We start from the raw sequence: 14,189 nt of genomic DNA, 5'->3' as shown, positions 1-14,189 counted from the left end.
GGCTGCAGCAAACTCCCACTGCTGGAGACCAGCTTTATAGCCCTGGTACCACCCCTTATTGTTGTTTTTCTTTTTTCTCACCCAGCCTCTTCCACCTCTCCATACAATTTCAGTGGGAAGCTAGTGTGGCTTTCCTTGCAATACTGCATTCTTAGCACCAGATGGTGCTTTGCAAAGATATAAATAGCGGCACCTACAGTTCCCCTAAAGCCCTCCTCACATGACCCTAAATAGATTCCAACACCAGTTAGAAGCACCTTGGGTCTCTGCCAATATACTGCTCCAAGGTAAGAATGATAACCAATAACATGTTATTAAATTAAGCATTTCACAGACCTGCCCTTCAGCTGTGATAGATGTCTTTCTTGTTGTAAGGGGACTGTTGCCCCCTTAGTAACATTCAGTGGCGGTGTTTTAGTTGCTAGCTCCCAGTACTAAAAGGGAAAGGGTCTATGGGAAACCAGGACCCTGAGACTGATAGTACCCAGGAACAATGAGGAGAGGCCAATACTCCAGGTCAGCCTGAATGACAGGGTGGGCAGGCTAATCAGGGAATCAGGGAGATCCTGTCCTCTGTGTGAGCTGGAATTGCCTGGGTCAGACAGAGTCGGGCTGAGCTAAGGAGAAAGCAGGGGCCCAAGCTAAGCTCGGGAGCAGAGCTGGGTCAGATCCAGAGGGGCCAGAAAAGCAGCCCAGAGAGAGCAGACCCTGTCCTGGGAGCAGAGCTGCAGCCCCAAAGCCAGAGGCACAGCTCAGAGAGAGCAGACTTGCCCTGGAAGCAGAGCTGCAGCAACCAGAGCCAGAAGGGCCAGAAAAGCAGCCCAGGAGCAGGTCAGTGCTGGGAGCAGAGTCACAGAAGCAGCCTGCAGAGCAGACCTGTCCTGGGAGCAGAGCTGCAGCAACCAGAGCCAGAGGGGCCAAAGAAGCAGGCCAGGGAGCTGGAGGCAGAGCAGCAGCAGCAGTGCGGAGACAGAGTGGTGGAGCCGGAGCAGTTCAGAGCTGGGTGCTGTGAGCAGTTAGGGAGAGCGAGGGGGATCCTGGGCAGCGGGCCCAGCACAGGGAGACGCCTCAGCCAAGAGGCTCTGCAGGCCAGGCTTGGATCATAACCCCGACAGGGCGGGGGCGACACTGGGAAGAAGGGTCCCACCACTTAGAGCCTGAGAGCGTGTGGCCACCACCAGAGCAAGTGTCCAACCCACAGCGTCCCCGCAGCACAGCCAGGGCCTGAGAAGAAGGCCTGGGACTTACAAGGAACAGACTGTGAACTGCCCGGACATTCCAGAGACACTGTTTGTGATGTTCCCTGCCACAGAGCGGGGTGATGTGTTTCCTTTAACCTTTGCCATTTTTCCTTTATTCTTTTTAAAATTAATTGTTGATTAAATAACTTGCATTTGCTTTAAATTGTATGTAATGGTCAGTGGGTCAGAGAAATGCCCATGGCAGAGAGAGTATCCCGGAGTGGGGACACTCTAGCCCCTGTCCTCGGTGACCACAGCAGGGTTTGGGGTCGAGCCCCCCAGGAATCCTGGGCCCAGCCTTGTTGGGGTTACGAGGACTCTGCCAGACAGGAGAGTGGAAGGGGAGTCCTCAAGAGCAGGAAGGCCATTGGGTAAAGGAAGTGAGAGCGAGGACTCAGATCCTTTCACTCGCCCACTTCACTGGGGTAATGCAGAAGCCAGGAAAGTTCCCCACAATAGCGGGACTATTCCCCCACTTACATTGTGTTAGCCCTTCATGTTATTTACCATGCAGTGCCTTAAAGTCATGGCTAACTGCAAAGTAGACCACATGATGGCTTCTGCCTTGCATTATTTCATTCCTTTTTAAAAGCATGTGGGATTCAAATATACAAAAAACAGTTATATGGTCCTACTGTATTTTCCATTGCATGCATCCGATGAAGTGGGCTGTAGCCACGAAAGCTTATGCTCAAATAAATTTGTTAGTCTCTAAGGTGCCACAAGTACTCCTGTTCTTTTTTTAGTTATATGGTGCTACATGATGATATTGCTGTTGCCCAATAATGACTGGAGGGTTCATCACCATGTCCACTTGAACCTTATCATATCTAGATGCTTTGAAAGTTTACTTTTGATAACCAGTTTAGAACACCATTTCAGAAGCAGTGGTTTGTGTATATTTTTAGTTAGCTTTACTTCTCAACAAAACATGATTGCAGCATGGAAGCAAGGTAATTAATACCCCTGGGTTCCTTGCTGAACTGCACATCACTGGTTTCTAGGAGTCTTTCTTGAATGTATTTAGGATGCCAGCTTAAACCTTTTGCATCCTGGGGTCAATCTCTTTTTTTGTATAGGTTTCAGAGTAGCAGCCGTGTTAGTCTGTATTCACAAAAAGAAAAGGAGTACTTGTGGCACCTTAGAGACTAACAAATTTATTAGAGCATAAGCTTTCGTGAGCTACAGCTCACTTCATCGGATGCATCCGATGAAGTGAGCTGTAGCTCACGAAAGCTTATGCTCTAATAAATTTGTTAGTCTCTAAGGTGCCACAAGTACTCCTTTTCTTTTTTTGTATACTAATCTATTATTTTAAAGGTTTTTCACAGGACATGGGGGACCCTAGGGACTCACTTAATTGCTCCCCTCTTGTTTGTATCTGTTGCTATTCAATGTGTACGTGCATGAAAATTTCTAATGATCCAATTTTACCATTATTTTAATGACAGCATCTTTCTGAGTTACTTCTCTGTGTGTGTTTCAAGAGTTAGAGTAGTATAGAGCCATGCTTTGCCTTACTGGTCCTTCTTGGCATATTAGGGGACAGAACTGAGGACTGATGTAGTCATTTGATCATTTGTAGTTAAAGGAGAATGATGTTTCATTTTATACTTGCGGAGACATCTCATTATTCTGAAACTTTCAAGAAATATGTTAGAAAGCAGTGGTGAACTCTGTCTCCGTCATCAAAGGCCATCACAATCTGCTGAAAGGTGGATTAATTTAAGGATCTCTTTATTGTTTAATGCAGGCTTGCATACGTTGACACTGTAAATATCACTTAGCCACAGAACACACACTTTCACAGTGCTTTATTAAATTTCAGATTTGGGCCTTTTTTAAAAAGAAAAAACAAAGGCAAAGATGCCAGGTGTATTTACTAGAGAGGTGCTTTGGTGAACACCCCACTGGAAAGTTTAGAGATGGCTAAGAATTTCATAAGCCTCCCCTTTCAAGAGTAGCACTATAAACAGCCAAAATAAGATCCTGCATCTGAACCATGATTCTCAAGAAATACGCATTTGAACTTCATAGGCTTTGGCCTATCCACAAATGGAAGTCATCTGGGTTTCATTGTTATTTTTTGGTGATTTTGTTTCATATTGGTACCGTTAGCTACGGACCTTGGTGCAAATGGGCATAGCTTAATTAACGTCAGAGTCCTCTTGTACTTTAAAGTGCTGATACGCTCTATTATCCCTTAATCAAGAGCATTTGTGTAGTGTGCGTGTGTGTGTGCGTGTATATATGTTATATACAATAGTCATTATTTCTGTAGATCATCTCTGAAGATAGTAGTGATTGAGAGTAGAAAAACCATCCACCTTTATTTTCCACTTTAGCTGCATAATCAATAAAAATGTGTTAACTGTTCCATTTGCATGTTTTGTTAATGTATATTTTTTACTGTCATTTGATAGAAATCATTCCATGCTGAGAAATGGTAATGAGCATTGATACAATCACAACTATTTTGCAAATTTAAATGTCAGTTTCATTTTTAATGTCTTTTGTTGTCCGTTGCTGGTGGTGTGTATGTTCTCTCTGCGTGCTGTGCTGGCTCTGGCCAGATAGCCCATACAGCAGACTTTGATTGAACTGCCCAAGACGACCACAGACTCGGTTCAGTGATGAAGGCACTCGGCCAGGTTTATTGTTAACGAAGCCCAGTTCTGGTGCCCTGGCTCAGTGGTTACAAATACACAAACACATACATGCTCATTACAATGGACCAACTCAGTGAGCTGCGGGACTTTCTGCTCTCACCCTCATCCAGGAAAAGACACCCCCTCTGTGACTCCTCTTTTTTATAGACTGATACAAACAGGTTATATATTGCTCTTCTGACATGCTTAGTTACCACCTTTGAACCAACCTTGATGTTGGTTCAATCAAAACATCTCTATCCATCAGCCTGTCATCCTGACCTTATCTTTAGGATGGGCCAGGGTGTCCTTGTATCATTTCTGAGGGGTTTGTTTACACCATAATCTGGTATCAGGGTGTTTTGGTACCACTACCCTTCCGGAATCTGTTTATGTGAATACTTAGTGCCTAGGAGTGCTTGTGTTTCTGCAAAGCCAGGCCTGTTCTTGCCAAGTTCTTGTATCGGACTGTGAACCTGCAAGCAGGCATCTGCTTTGTAACAGGACCTGACTTGCTCAGAGCCTGATTCTTGCTAACTTTGCTTTATATCAGCAGGGCCTGACTTTAGTTTGGCCCTTAGGCCTTGCACCAGGCCTCTTATACCAGGCCTCATGTCTCAGACTCTCTTTCTACTACACCTATTTTATAACTAACTGTACATGAGAATTTGGCAGTGATCTCATTCAAGGAATGAGAGAGGCTCAGGGCAACAACAGAAATGGGGTATAGGGTAGAATGGAAAATCCAATTTTAGATGAGGAGGGCTACATAGGGGACTTTATCAAAGGTTATGAAGCTGAAGCAGGATTGTGTGGGGTAGTGAGGAACAAGGGGGGGAACGTTCAGAGAATATTGCTGAAGCCTCATTAAGTCCATGTCATTCTACCCTGTTATGGATATGGGGATACCATTACAATCAAACCCATTATAAGTTCCCCACATGGAATCTGCCCCACTGTCCACTGGAGACAGTTTGGACCTGCTGAGCAACCACAACTCTAACTAATGTCTCAGGACTTTTGAAAGCAGGTCCAACATCTCAGACTTGGCAACCAAAATGGAGGCACCACAAATCAGTGGCCACCTTTGAAAGCTGGGAATTTCTCATTTCCAGTGGAATAAAGTTTTAACTTCTAGCCCTGCATTGTTACCAGGGACATGCTGGCTGCCGGGAATGGCAAACCACTGCTGCTGGGAGTTGTGGGCAGCCAGGCGTGTGGATGGTTATTGTAAACAAACTGTCTCGCGGCCTGCCAGCGGACTACCAACGGGCGGCGTGCGGGTTGCAGGTTGCCACCACTGTTCTATGGTTTCTGGGAAGAGTAGTAGCTTTCTGATCCTGGGACGTGCCTTGTTTATCACAGTGGAGATTTGTAGTGATGAATATATTGAAAAAGTGTTTGTTTCCCTAAAATATTGAACTCTTATGGTATAGTGTGTTTAATAAAGCAGCAACCGAAATAATTACCCTCCACTGACTCAGAAAGAAAAGGCCAACTTTGTTACTGTCTTGGGTCATCATTTCCGGTGTTGCCAATTCTCACAATTTTATCACAATTTTTGTGACATTTTGTGTGTTTCTTAAATAATCGCTGCTGGGATCAAAAGTTTGTATGAAAATCTCAGTTTTCATTCATTTAAAAAAAAAATTCTAGCCTTTGTGGTTGTGAAGATAACATTAAAAACCTGCCTGGAGTGTAACCAGAGGCTCAAGAAACCAGAAGGCAAATAAAAAGAACTGAAATGTATTATTTTTAAAACTCTCATGATTTTTAAGATGATCTCCTGATTTGGGAGCCCCTAGTCATGGAGTTGTCTGTACTGCTTTTCTGAATAACCTACTCCATGTAGGTCCAGTTCAGACAGGCTTCCATACCTGCAGCTTCAGGGCAACCCTTCTTACAGGGCCAGTCTGGTTTATACTGGCTCTACCTGAGACAAATTGTAGGCCCTACCCCTTCCATTGCCCCTAGAAGCAAATACCAAGTCTGGATGCTTTTCCTGTTGCCTCCATTACCCCTAAATTGGACTGTGGTTTTTGTTTTATTTTGTTTTTGTTCCTCCCTGCCCTCTCTCTATAGTACAGCTGTTTAGAACCATGCTGGGGACACGTAGTGGAACTTGAACTTCTCTGTTGCAGCTATAAGGGAGCCAGAGACTGGGGAAGGGTGTTGTAGGGGCAAGGTTGTGGAAGATTGGCGAGGAGCTAAGTGGTGGACTGAGTAGGTGAGTGGATGTAAGTGGAGGATGCAGGCAGTTCAATGAACTTTGTCCAACAGACCCTGCCAAAAGATATTGTAGTATAGCTCAGCATATTTTTGCCTGTAAACAAGTCTGTTTATGTAATAAGCATAAATCGTACGTATAAGAATGTAAGCAGCTGTTGACCCCATGTAACCCCGAGATAAGCGCAGAGAATATAGCGCCGCAGAGGACTCCCCCCTACTTCCCCTCCCCGGTCGGCGGAGTCCTGCCTGTCAGCTGTCCCGAATGGCCAGAGTCCCTTGCAGCCCCTCAGCACGTCCTAGGGGCTCTCCGCGCAGATTGGAGCACAAGTTCTTTCTTCCTTCCTTCAATAAAGCGAAGTTTACTATTCTTAGGCCTGAGTGTCCTCCTTTTGCTGGTATCTCGCCCCTGCCCTTGCGGGCACAGGTGTAGTGTATATTGCTATGAAACCCTGATGTCTGTGTGTAACCCCTTGGGATTTAGAGAGCATGGCCCCTTTAAATCTTTTCCCTATTGGGGAGGGGGAGCAGTGAGAGAAAGGAGGGAAACTTGGGGGTGTGTCTCTGGAGTTGGGGAGAGAAGGGCTGTAGCAGGGAGGCCCTGGACAAAGTGAAGGAGAGAACCTGCCTGAAGCCTGGGAAGGACAGGGCGGCCGATCGGGGACACCCTAGGACAGGAGCCAGGAGGGGCACTGTGCCAGGGAGGAATTGCCCAAGGAGGACAGGCCGGAGCTGGACCCAGTATCACTGCCGCCCAGAGCTGCATGGGGCTGTGAGTACTGGGGCTTGTGACTCTGCACTGGGAATAAAGAGGGAGGCTGCTAGTTAGTTAAGTGGGGAGGTGGTCGCTCTGTGTGGCTGTGCAGAGAGCGGCAGAAGAGGGCACCGGAGGGGTTTGCTGGGGAAAGTTCACTGGCGCCGAAGACGACCAGGAGCACCCAAGCCCCAGCGCTGGACTGGAACTTGGCTCGGGACTCCTGAACACTGTGTGCAGACGCATTGCTCAGTGTCTGCCCTGTCAGACTGTGCTACCATTGGGCCTGTGGGGCCTTGGTTTGGATGCAACCCTGTTCTACTGCTCCCCCTATACTTCCCCTTGTTGTTTTTCTCCTCCTATACATCTGTAAATAAATATCTCCCTTTGTTATATCCTTTGTACTTAGCCTGCGTGGGTGTGTTCACTCTGAGGGGTTTGGAACAGGTGCCCCTGGTGTGGAAGAAATTTTTCCTACTGCATTCCTGCGCACGCCGTCTCTTGGCCAGAGCTGCCTGCAGAGCAGACTCCATCTTGGCCATGAGGGCGCTAAAGTTGCATGTGTTTTCTGTGTACTGCGCTTTTTACATTTCCAAGAACTCGGCTTGCTGCTCAGATGCTTGCTAGTGTGTTCTCAAAGATGCTAGTCTCTTACAGGGAATTACACACATTTTGTGCTTTTCCGTGGAGACTTTTCTATTCATTTTTTGTAATTTAAAATTAGCCGCTTTAGGCTTTAAAGTTTATGGACGGTAGCCTAAGAATGAGTATTGTTATGTATAAATGCCTACTCTAGTGAATGGCATATCAATTTCTAGCACCCTGTAAAGAGATGCAGCTATCTTCAGCTAAATCACCTTTATCTCAGGCGCTAAGTCTCTGCTAAAACATGTTGAGATAGATGTCTACTGACCCATCCCTCATTCCAAGATGATGTGGGTCCTATTATCTGCAGTACAGTATAATGCACTTGAGAATGTCTTAGATGCAGAGGGAACTCTGATCAGGGAGAGTGAAGATCCTCTAGGGAAAAGATTTAGGAACAGCCAGACTCGAGAGACAATTTAGACTGAGGATTATGGTTTGTTGTTAAGTTAACAAGTAAGGAAAAGAAAAGGAGGACTTGTGGCACCTTAGAGACTAACAAATTTATTTGAGCATAAGCTTTCGTGAGCTACAGCCTACTTCATCGGGTACGTTTAGACCATATCCAAACTGTGCATGCTCTTTTAGGAGCAGCACAGGAATACCTAGTTTAGCTACACTTCATTGTTTTCTAAGACTATAGTTTTATTCTTTTACAAAAAATATGTATAGAGAAATCCTGTAACAGCTTGATGATGATGATCCATGGAATTGAGCAGCGACCATTCATTGTGCTCCATCTGCTGCATTAATTCTCATCAGATCCAAACTGTCTGAATAGACAGCAAGTGTTAGATCTGAAAGAATAATTTGCGTTTATTGAGTTTCATTTTTTTCCCTGTCCTTCCTCAACAGATTTTTCTGGATTATGCATTTGAAGATCATTCACAATCAAATTAAGCAGGGACAGTCTCTGTAGGCAAACTTTAATGTGATTATTTTAGGAGGTGGGGTTTGTTGTTCCCATAGTTTTTTAAGAGAGAGAAGAACTTACTTACAAGCTCTGTGTTGTTGTTTCCATGAAAAAAATCACACAAACTTTCAAGTCTGGGTTATCTGCTCCAAATACATTAAATATTGATTAGCATGAATGGGATTATATTGACGTATAACCCTTCATTGTAATTTTATCCAGGACGTAAAAGTTCAGTAAAGTAGGTGATTGCTCATTAAACTAAATAGCACAGGGAAAGTTGCTGTCACTTTTACTTTATTGAAAGAGTACAAAACTTTGATACCAATCTACTTCAAAATTATTACTACTATTAGGGATACCAAAACCCAAGAATTGTGTTCAGTGAAAAATGTTGAGGTGTTGGCAGTTTTCAGTCAACATCTGAACAAAAACTAGAATTTTCAAAATTGCTTGCAAAAAAACCCCATGAGCCCCACTCCAGAATAGCTAGTAGCCTAGCAGTCAGGCTACTCCCCTGGGAAGTGGAAGACCCAGGTAGGTTCAAGTCTCTGCCCTGCCCGATTTGGAGCAGTGACTTGAACCTGGGTCTCTGAGGGTATGTCTACACAGAGATTAAAAAAACCTGTGGCTGGCCTGGGTCCACTGACCTGGGCTCAGGCTCTGGGGCTGAGAAATTTATGTGTAGACCCTTGGACTGGAGCCTGAGTTCTGTGACCCTGCGAGGGTAGAGAATCCCAGAGCTCTGGCTCCAGCCTGAACGTCTACACAGCGATTTTTCGCCCCATGAGGCCGAGCCAGCTAGCACAGGTCAATCTCAGCTGTGCCATGGGGCTTTTATCCCATACTTTGTGTGTCCTAGCCACTGTGCTACTCTGGGATGGGTCTCTCTCTAATTCCATCCTGGACTTGATAGAACTTCCCAATGAAACTTTTGTTAAAACAGATTAGTGTCCAGGAAAAGTTCTGGTTTTGAGGAATCTGCACTGTTTGATGAAAGAATGTTTAGTTGAAAAATTTCCAACAAGCTTTAATTATCAGCAACTAACTAGACATTGTCTTTGTTACAAATTCTGCACCATTGTAGATAAGGCTGTTTCAGGTTTCCATTATGATATTTTGGGCCAAATTTCTTCCCTCCGAAGCAGAGGCGTGGCCAGCATTGGCCAGGTAGCAAACCCCTCACAAGGTTTAGCAGTTATTCCCTTGAGAAATCCTATTGAAATCCTATAATTGGAAACCCACGCAGATTCCAAAGCAGAATTTCATCTCTGGGACACATTTTCAAAAGGTATTTGTGCCCCTGAATACTGCTTTTGTGAGCAAAATGAATGAACATACGAGATGAGTCTTAGGTAGCCTCTGACCAGTATTAGGCCCTTCAAATGCATATTTTAAAGGAAGTGACTGTAAACATTCAGTCTGAGCTGGAACCTTGCAATCAAGTTCTTTGATGTTCAGAATATTATTAATATTATTTCTTTATTTTTTCATTTACAGGGTTTAAATTGTGATTTGTCTGAATCTGGGATTAATTGGAAAATAAAAATGCACCAGATTCTTATCCTTATAAAATGTCAAATTATAATATTATAGCACTTAGAGGCCCTGATCCTCCCCATTCTGATAGATCCTGTACAAACACAGAGGTAGACTCCATCCCATAAAGCCTGGAGTTACTCTCTATTTCCCAAGTATAACAGGTATCTAAACCTGAGCCAATGGCTTTAGATTTTGTGTGCTCTTGGGGCTAAAATCTTTCTGAAAAGAAAGATAAAGGCCTCAGTAGGAATCATGAAAACCAAGGACACAAGACTAATATATTCACATGGTAACAGGAATGACTAGTAGTCTTTTTAGTTTTTTTCCTATTGCAGTCTTTGTTAAGAGAAAGGATGCGTGTTGTCAATTTTCTCTTATTGCAGTCAAAACCATTAAAAAAAGACACACAGAATTGTAATGACGGCAAAAGATAGCGATGTGTGAGATTGTATTACTTTGAACTTTTCAATCTCTTACAGGAATATAGCATGAACACCACATTCTTTGTACATGAATTACGCTTCTGAAGAGACTGCACACGAGTATTTGTATTTTGGTAAGGGATAGTTTGTACTGATTGGCTGATTATCTTTCTCTGTCTTTGGGGCCCTATTAGAAAGACATAAGTTAGCTATCGAAAAAAGTAAAGAATCATTTCAAGTTTGAGGTGCCGGCTCATTTTCATTAAAACCTAAAGACAACTGCCACCCTTATGCCCCCTCCTTGAATGCTCTAGCCTGAAACACCACAAGATGAAATTGTCATGTACAATTTGGCTTTCAAGGTCATGGTGCCGTCTCTCCTATTACTTTAGAGCAATTTGTACCACAGTGTATAAATACATGGACTTGCTGGGCCAAAGTTATAGCCTGAGTGATCTCCACTGATGTCAGTAGGGTCACAACTGAGATGAATTTGGCCCATTAACCCCAGGAGACTAGCAACTCTGCTACATGGAAACTGAGGCAAGAAATTATAATTCCTGTCATCAAGGGGATAATGCCAGTGTAATTCAAAGCAATCTATTTCATTGCCCTTGGAAGCCCCTAATTCCACTGACATAGCAGTAGCCAGAAGCCTGAACTAAACACCACTGAAGTTAACAAAAAAACTCCCATTGACTTCAGTGAGTTCTGGATCAGGTTCTCAGACTTCTGGATAAATCTTGCAGATAGACGTCGTTCCAGAATCCTAGCTATGAACTAACCATGTTGTGATTCATATGAACGAACTGCTCAAGGAAAGGTGCCTCCGCTCCACAAGGATTCAACTTCAAGCTTTTCAAGGAAATTAAACAAGATTTCCATGTTTCTTATCCTGGGATTGGGCTGGTATAAATCAGCATAACTCCACTGAGTTCAGTACTGATTTCAGTGGAGTTACGCCAATTTACAACAGCTGACAATATGATCTTACAAGCTCAGACCAAGTAATTATGGTCTAAATAAAAATACAAATTGACATACTAATAATTCACCCAAATGCTACATTTGTTTGTTTTAAAAAATGAGTTAAAATATACATTTTATAAGTTACAACATAGCAGCCATGACCAGTGATCATGTTTATTAGGGAAAACATAGGATGAATTCACACCTGGTATAAATGCTTGCTACTATATTAAAGTCAATGGAAATGCATGCACTTCATCAAATGTGATTTTGGCCCCAGATTTGTTACCTTAATGTAGTTTAATTACTACAATTTGAAGTGACTCAGCAATAATAATACCTTAGCATCATGTAGTGACATTGCATTAGCTTATATAACAAGCTGACCATTTGTCCTATATCTGATATTTAACTAAGGGATCATTGGATTTACAAATATTTGTGATTTAGGGAGAGGGGATCGTTTTTCTTGTCTTCTGGAAAATAGATCTCCGGAAACTGAGAGCTTGATCCAACTCCTATGGAAGTCAAGACTTCAGTACAAGTCAGTGGAAGTTGGAGAAGTCCCTGTCATGTGACTGAAGTGTGCATATATCCAATATTTATATATTACCAAAAATTGTAAAACTATGCAACCTATTTTTCTGATTTTTGTACTAATGTTATTGAAAGTGATGTACATCTAGAATTGTTAATGATGACCTATTACAGAAGTCACTGTGCACCCATCATTTCTGTCTAGTTTACAAACTCATTTGATAAAGTCAAAAAGTTTAATATAAGGAAAGATTTAAAAATATGGATCATTAGCAAATACTAATAAAGATACCTTACACTTTGCATAGCAAGGTAAGTTAAAAAAAAAAGTCAGCTGTTTTATGTTACAGTTAAACACAGCATGATTTTAATTGGCTTGAAAATGCAAGACACCATTTGGAGTATATGATACCTGCAGAGATAAGCGAAAGAGAATTTTTGTTTCTTATGTTTCCTTGCTAATAAGGCCAACTTGAATGACTGAAAAAGAACTCAAAGTAGCAAAAACTATTGTCTTCTAAATGCCTTTCTTAAAAACTGAAATATAATGGAAACAGGTGGTAATGAAGTTTTTTTCCTCTCAAAATAATGTCACAGTTTACACCAACTGAAATTGCAATTTGCTGATGAAGGATGAGGTTCTCTGGTGCAATCAAGCTGTGCTCTATACCCCGCATATTCTAGAGCTGCCAGGAATTAGCCTGGTCCATAACATGGGGGATCTGCCAATGTCCCCCAGAGGCTGTTTTGATACAGGGGATCAGTTGCACACAGGAGTGTCTCTGCTATGCTTGCTTTTCCCCACCTCCATTGCCTGTATCCTGCATGTGACCAATTATAGCCATAAATCTGAGCCTTTAAATATATTGGAAAATTTTGGGATATTCTATTTTCCCATAAACAGTGTGTCTCTGTAAACTGTGCAAGTGACCTCTAGCATAGCCATCATTCCTGACATTGTATGCAAATTTTAATGTATTAAGTTAAATAACGACCCCCCCCCCCACACACACATTCCTAAACCTGCAGCCCTCATGTAAGGTCTCAAGCTGCAGAGGTAACAATAAGCACACATCTCATATTTGTTTTAAGTAATATTTTTCCCTCCATTTTGCCTCTCATTTTTCTCAGTTCCTGTTTCTCAAAGTTTTTAACTATAACTTTTATAAACTATACTATGAAAAATGCTGTACTTCAATGACATAAAGGGTTTTAAATCCTTCAGAAGCCAAGAAATTCAGAGTAATGGTAGAAAATGAGTCATGTACAACTTATTTTGACCCCCTTTTCTTTAACAGATACATGTTTTATGCAAGTAAACAAGACAGTCTAAATAAAAAGCATAGGACCTTAACTGGTCTTGAGCCAACCTGTGTTTTGACATGTTTTATAGAACCGGTCTAAAACTGATGTTCATACAGGTGTGATTCTGCAGACTGTTGCACACTGTGAATTGTCCTCCTGTATCACAGTGACAAAAAAAGCTGCATCTGATAAATTTGGGCCTAATCCACTGTGAAATTGTTCACAGGGCTCAGTTTCCTTGAATTTACTGGTTTCTTTTAATGAGGTGAACTAGTGGTTGCACATTTGAGCAACAATAGAAAGCATAAAGGCTGGGCTACTGATTCTTGGAAGGCTGCTACTTTACACAGCTTGTCAGATACTGTAAACCTTCCTTCATGAATGAAGGACAAAGATGCAAGGTTCTATTTGAGCATCATAGCTGCCTTTTTCCTAAGGTTTGTGGAAACACAATAAGGATGTTTCCTGAGTCCTCTTAGGAAAAATATGATATGAAATCATGAATAAAACTGCTTGCTCTTCAAAGTCCTGGAGGTGTCTTCCTAAACTCTGTAACTCCAGTATTTTTTAAAAAGGGAAATGGATAATTCTGTTAGGGTAATGTTTACTGTTAACTGTCTGCACTTCTTGCAAAGCAAAACCTTAACTAATATCTTTAGATTATTTAAAAATAATGAAACTTTAACAAAGGTAACCCAACATGATACAAAAAAGTGATGTCTTACTAAGACAGTATTTTTAGCCTCCAGACTTCTGGTTTCCTGCAAAGGTATTAGTCAGATCCCTGCAAAATGTAGCTCAAAGGAAATCTTTCTGGTTCTTGTGGATATGTATACGTGACTTAATCACCATGCGATCTAGGAGCAGACCTGTTTGGAGACTTTCTGTTACGAGCTCTGTGAATGGCACACAGCACAGATGAAGCTATGTGCAATACACAGCAAGAAATTATATTTGTCCAACAAAACCAAGGAGCTATGCTCCATA

General features: G+C 42.4%; 1 long non-coding RNA gene across 1 annotated transcript in view; it reads left to right on the top strand.

Annotated features, from left to right (window-relative positions):
* Nucleotides 1-201: 201 nt before the first annotated feature.
* Nucleotides 202-14,189, top strand: part of LOC119842149 — a 145,494-nt gene continuing 131,506 nt past the window's right edge. The window contains exon 1 of the long non-coding RNA XR_006275437.1: nucleotides 202-287. This is a non-coding gene — a long non-coding RNA (uncharacterized LOC119842149). The remainder of the gene's footprint in view (nucleotides 288-14,189) is intronic.

Source organism: Dermochelys coriacea, chromosome 13, assembly GCF_009764565.3.
Source record: "Dermochelys coriacea isolate rDerCor1 chromosome 13, rDerCor1.pri.v4, whole genome shotgun sequence".
NCBI lineage: Eukaryota > Metazoa > Chordata > Testudines > Dermochelyidae > Dermochelys > Dermochelys coriacea.
This window is presented reverse-complemented; position numbering and strand designations above follow the sequence as displayed.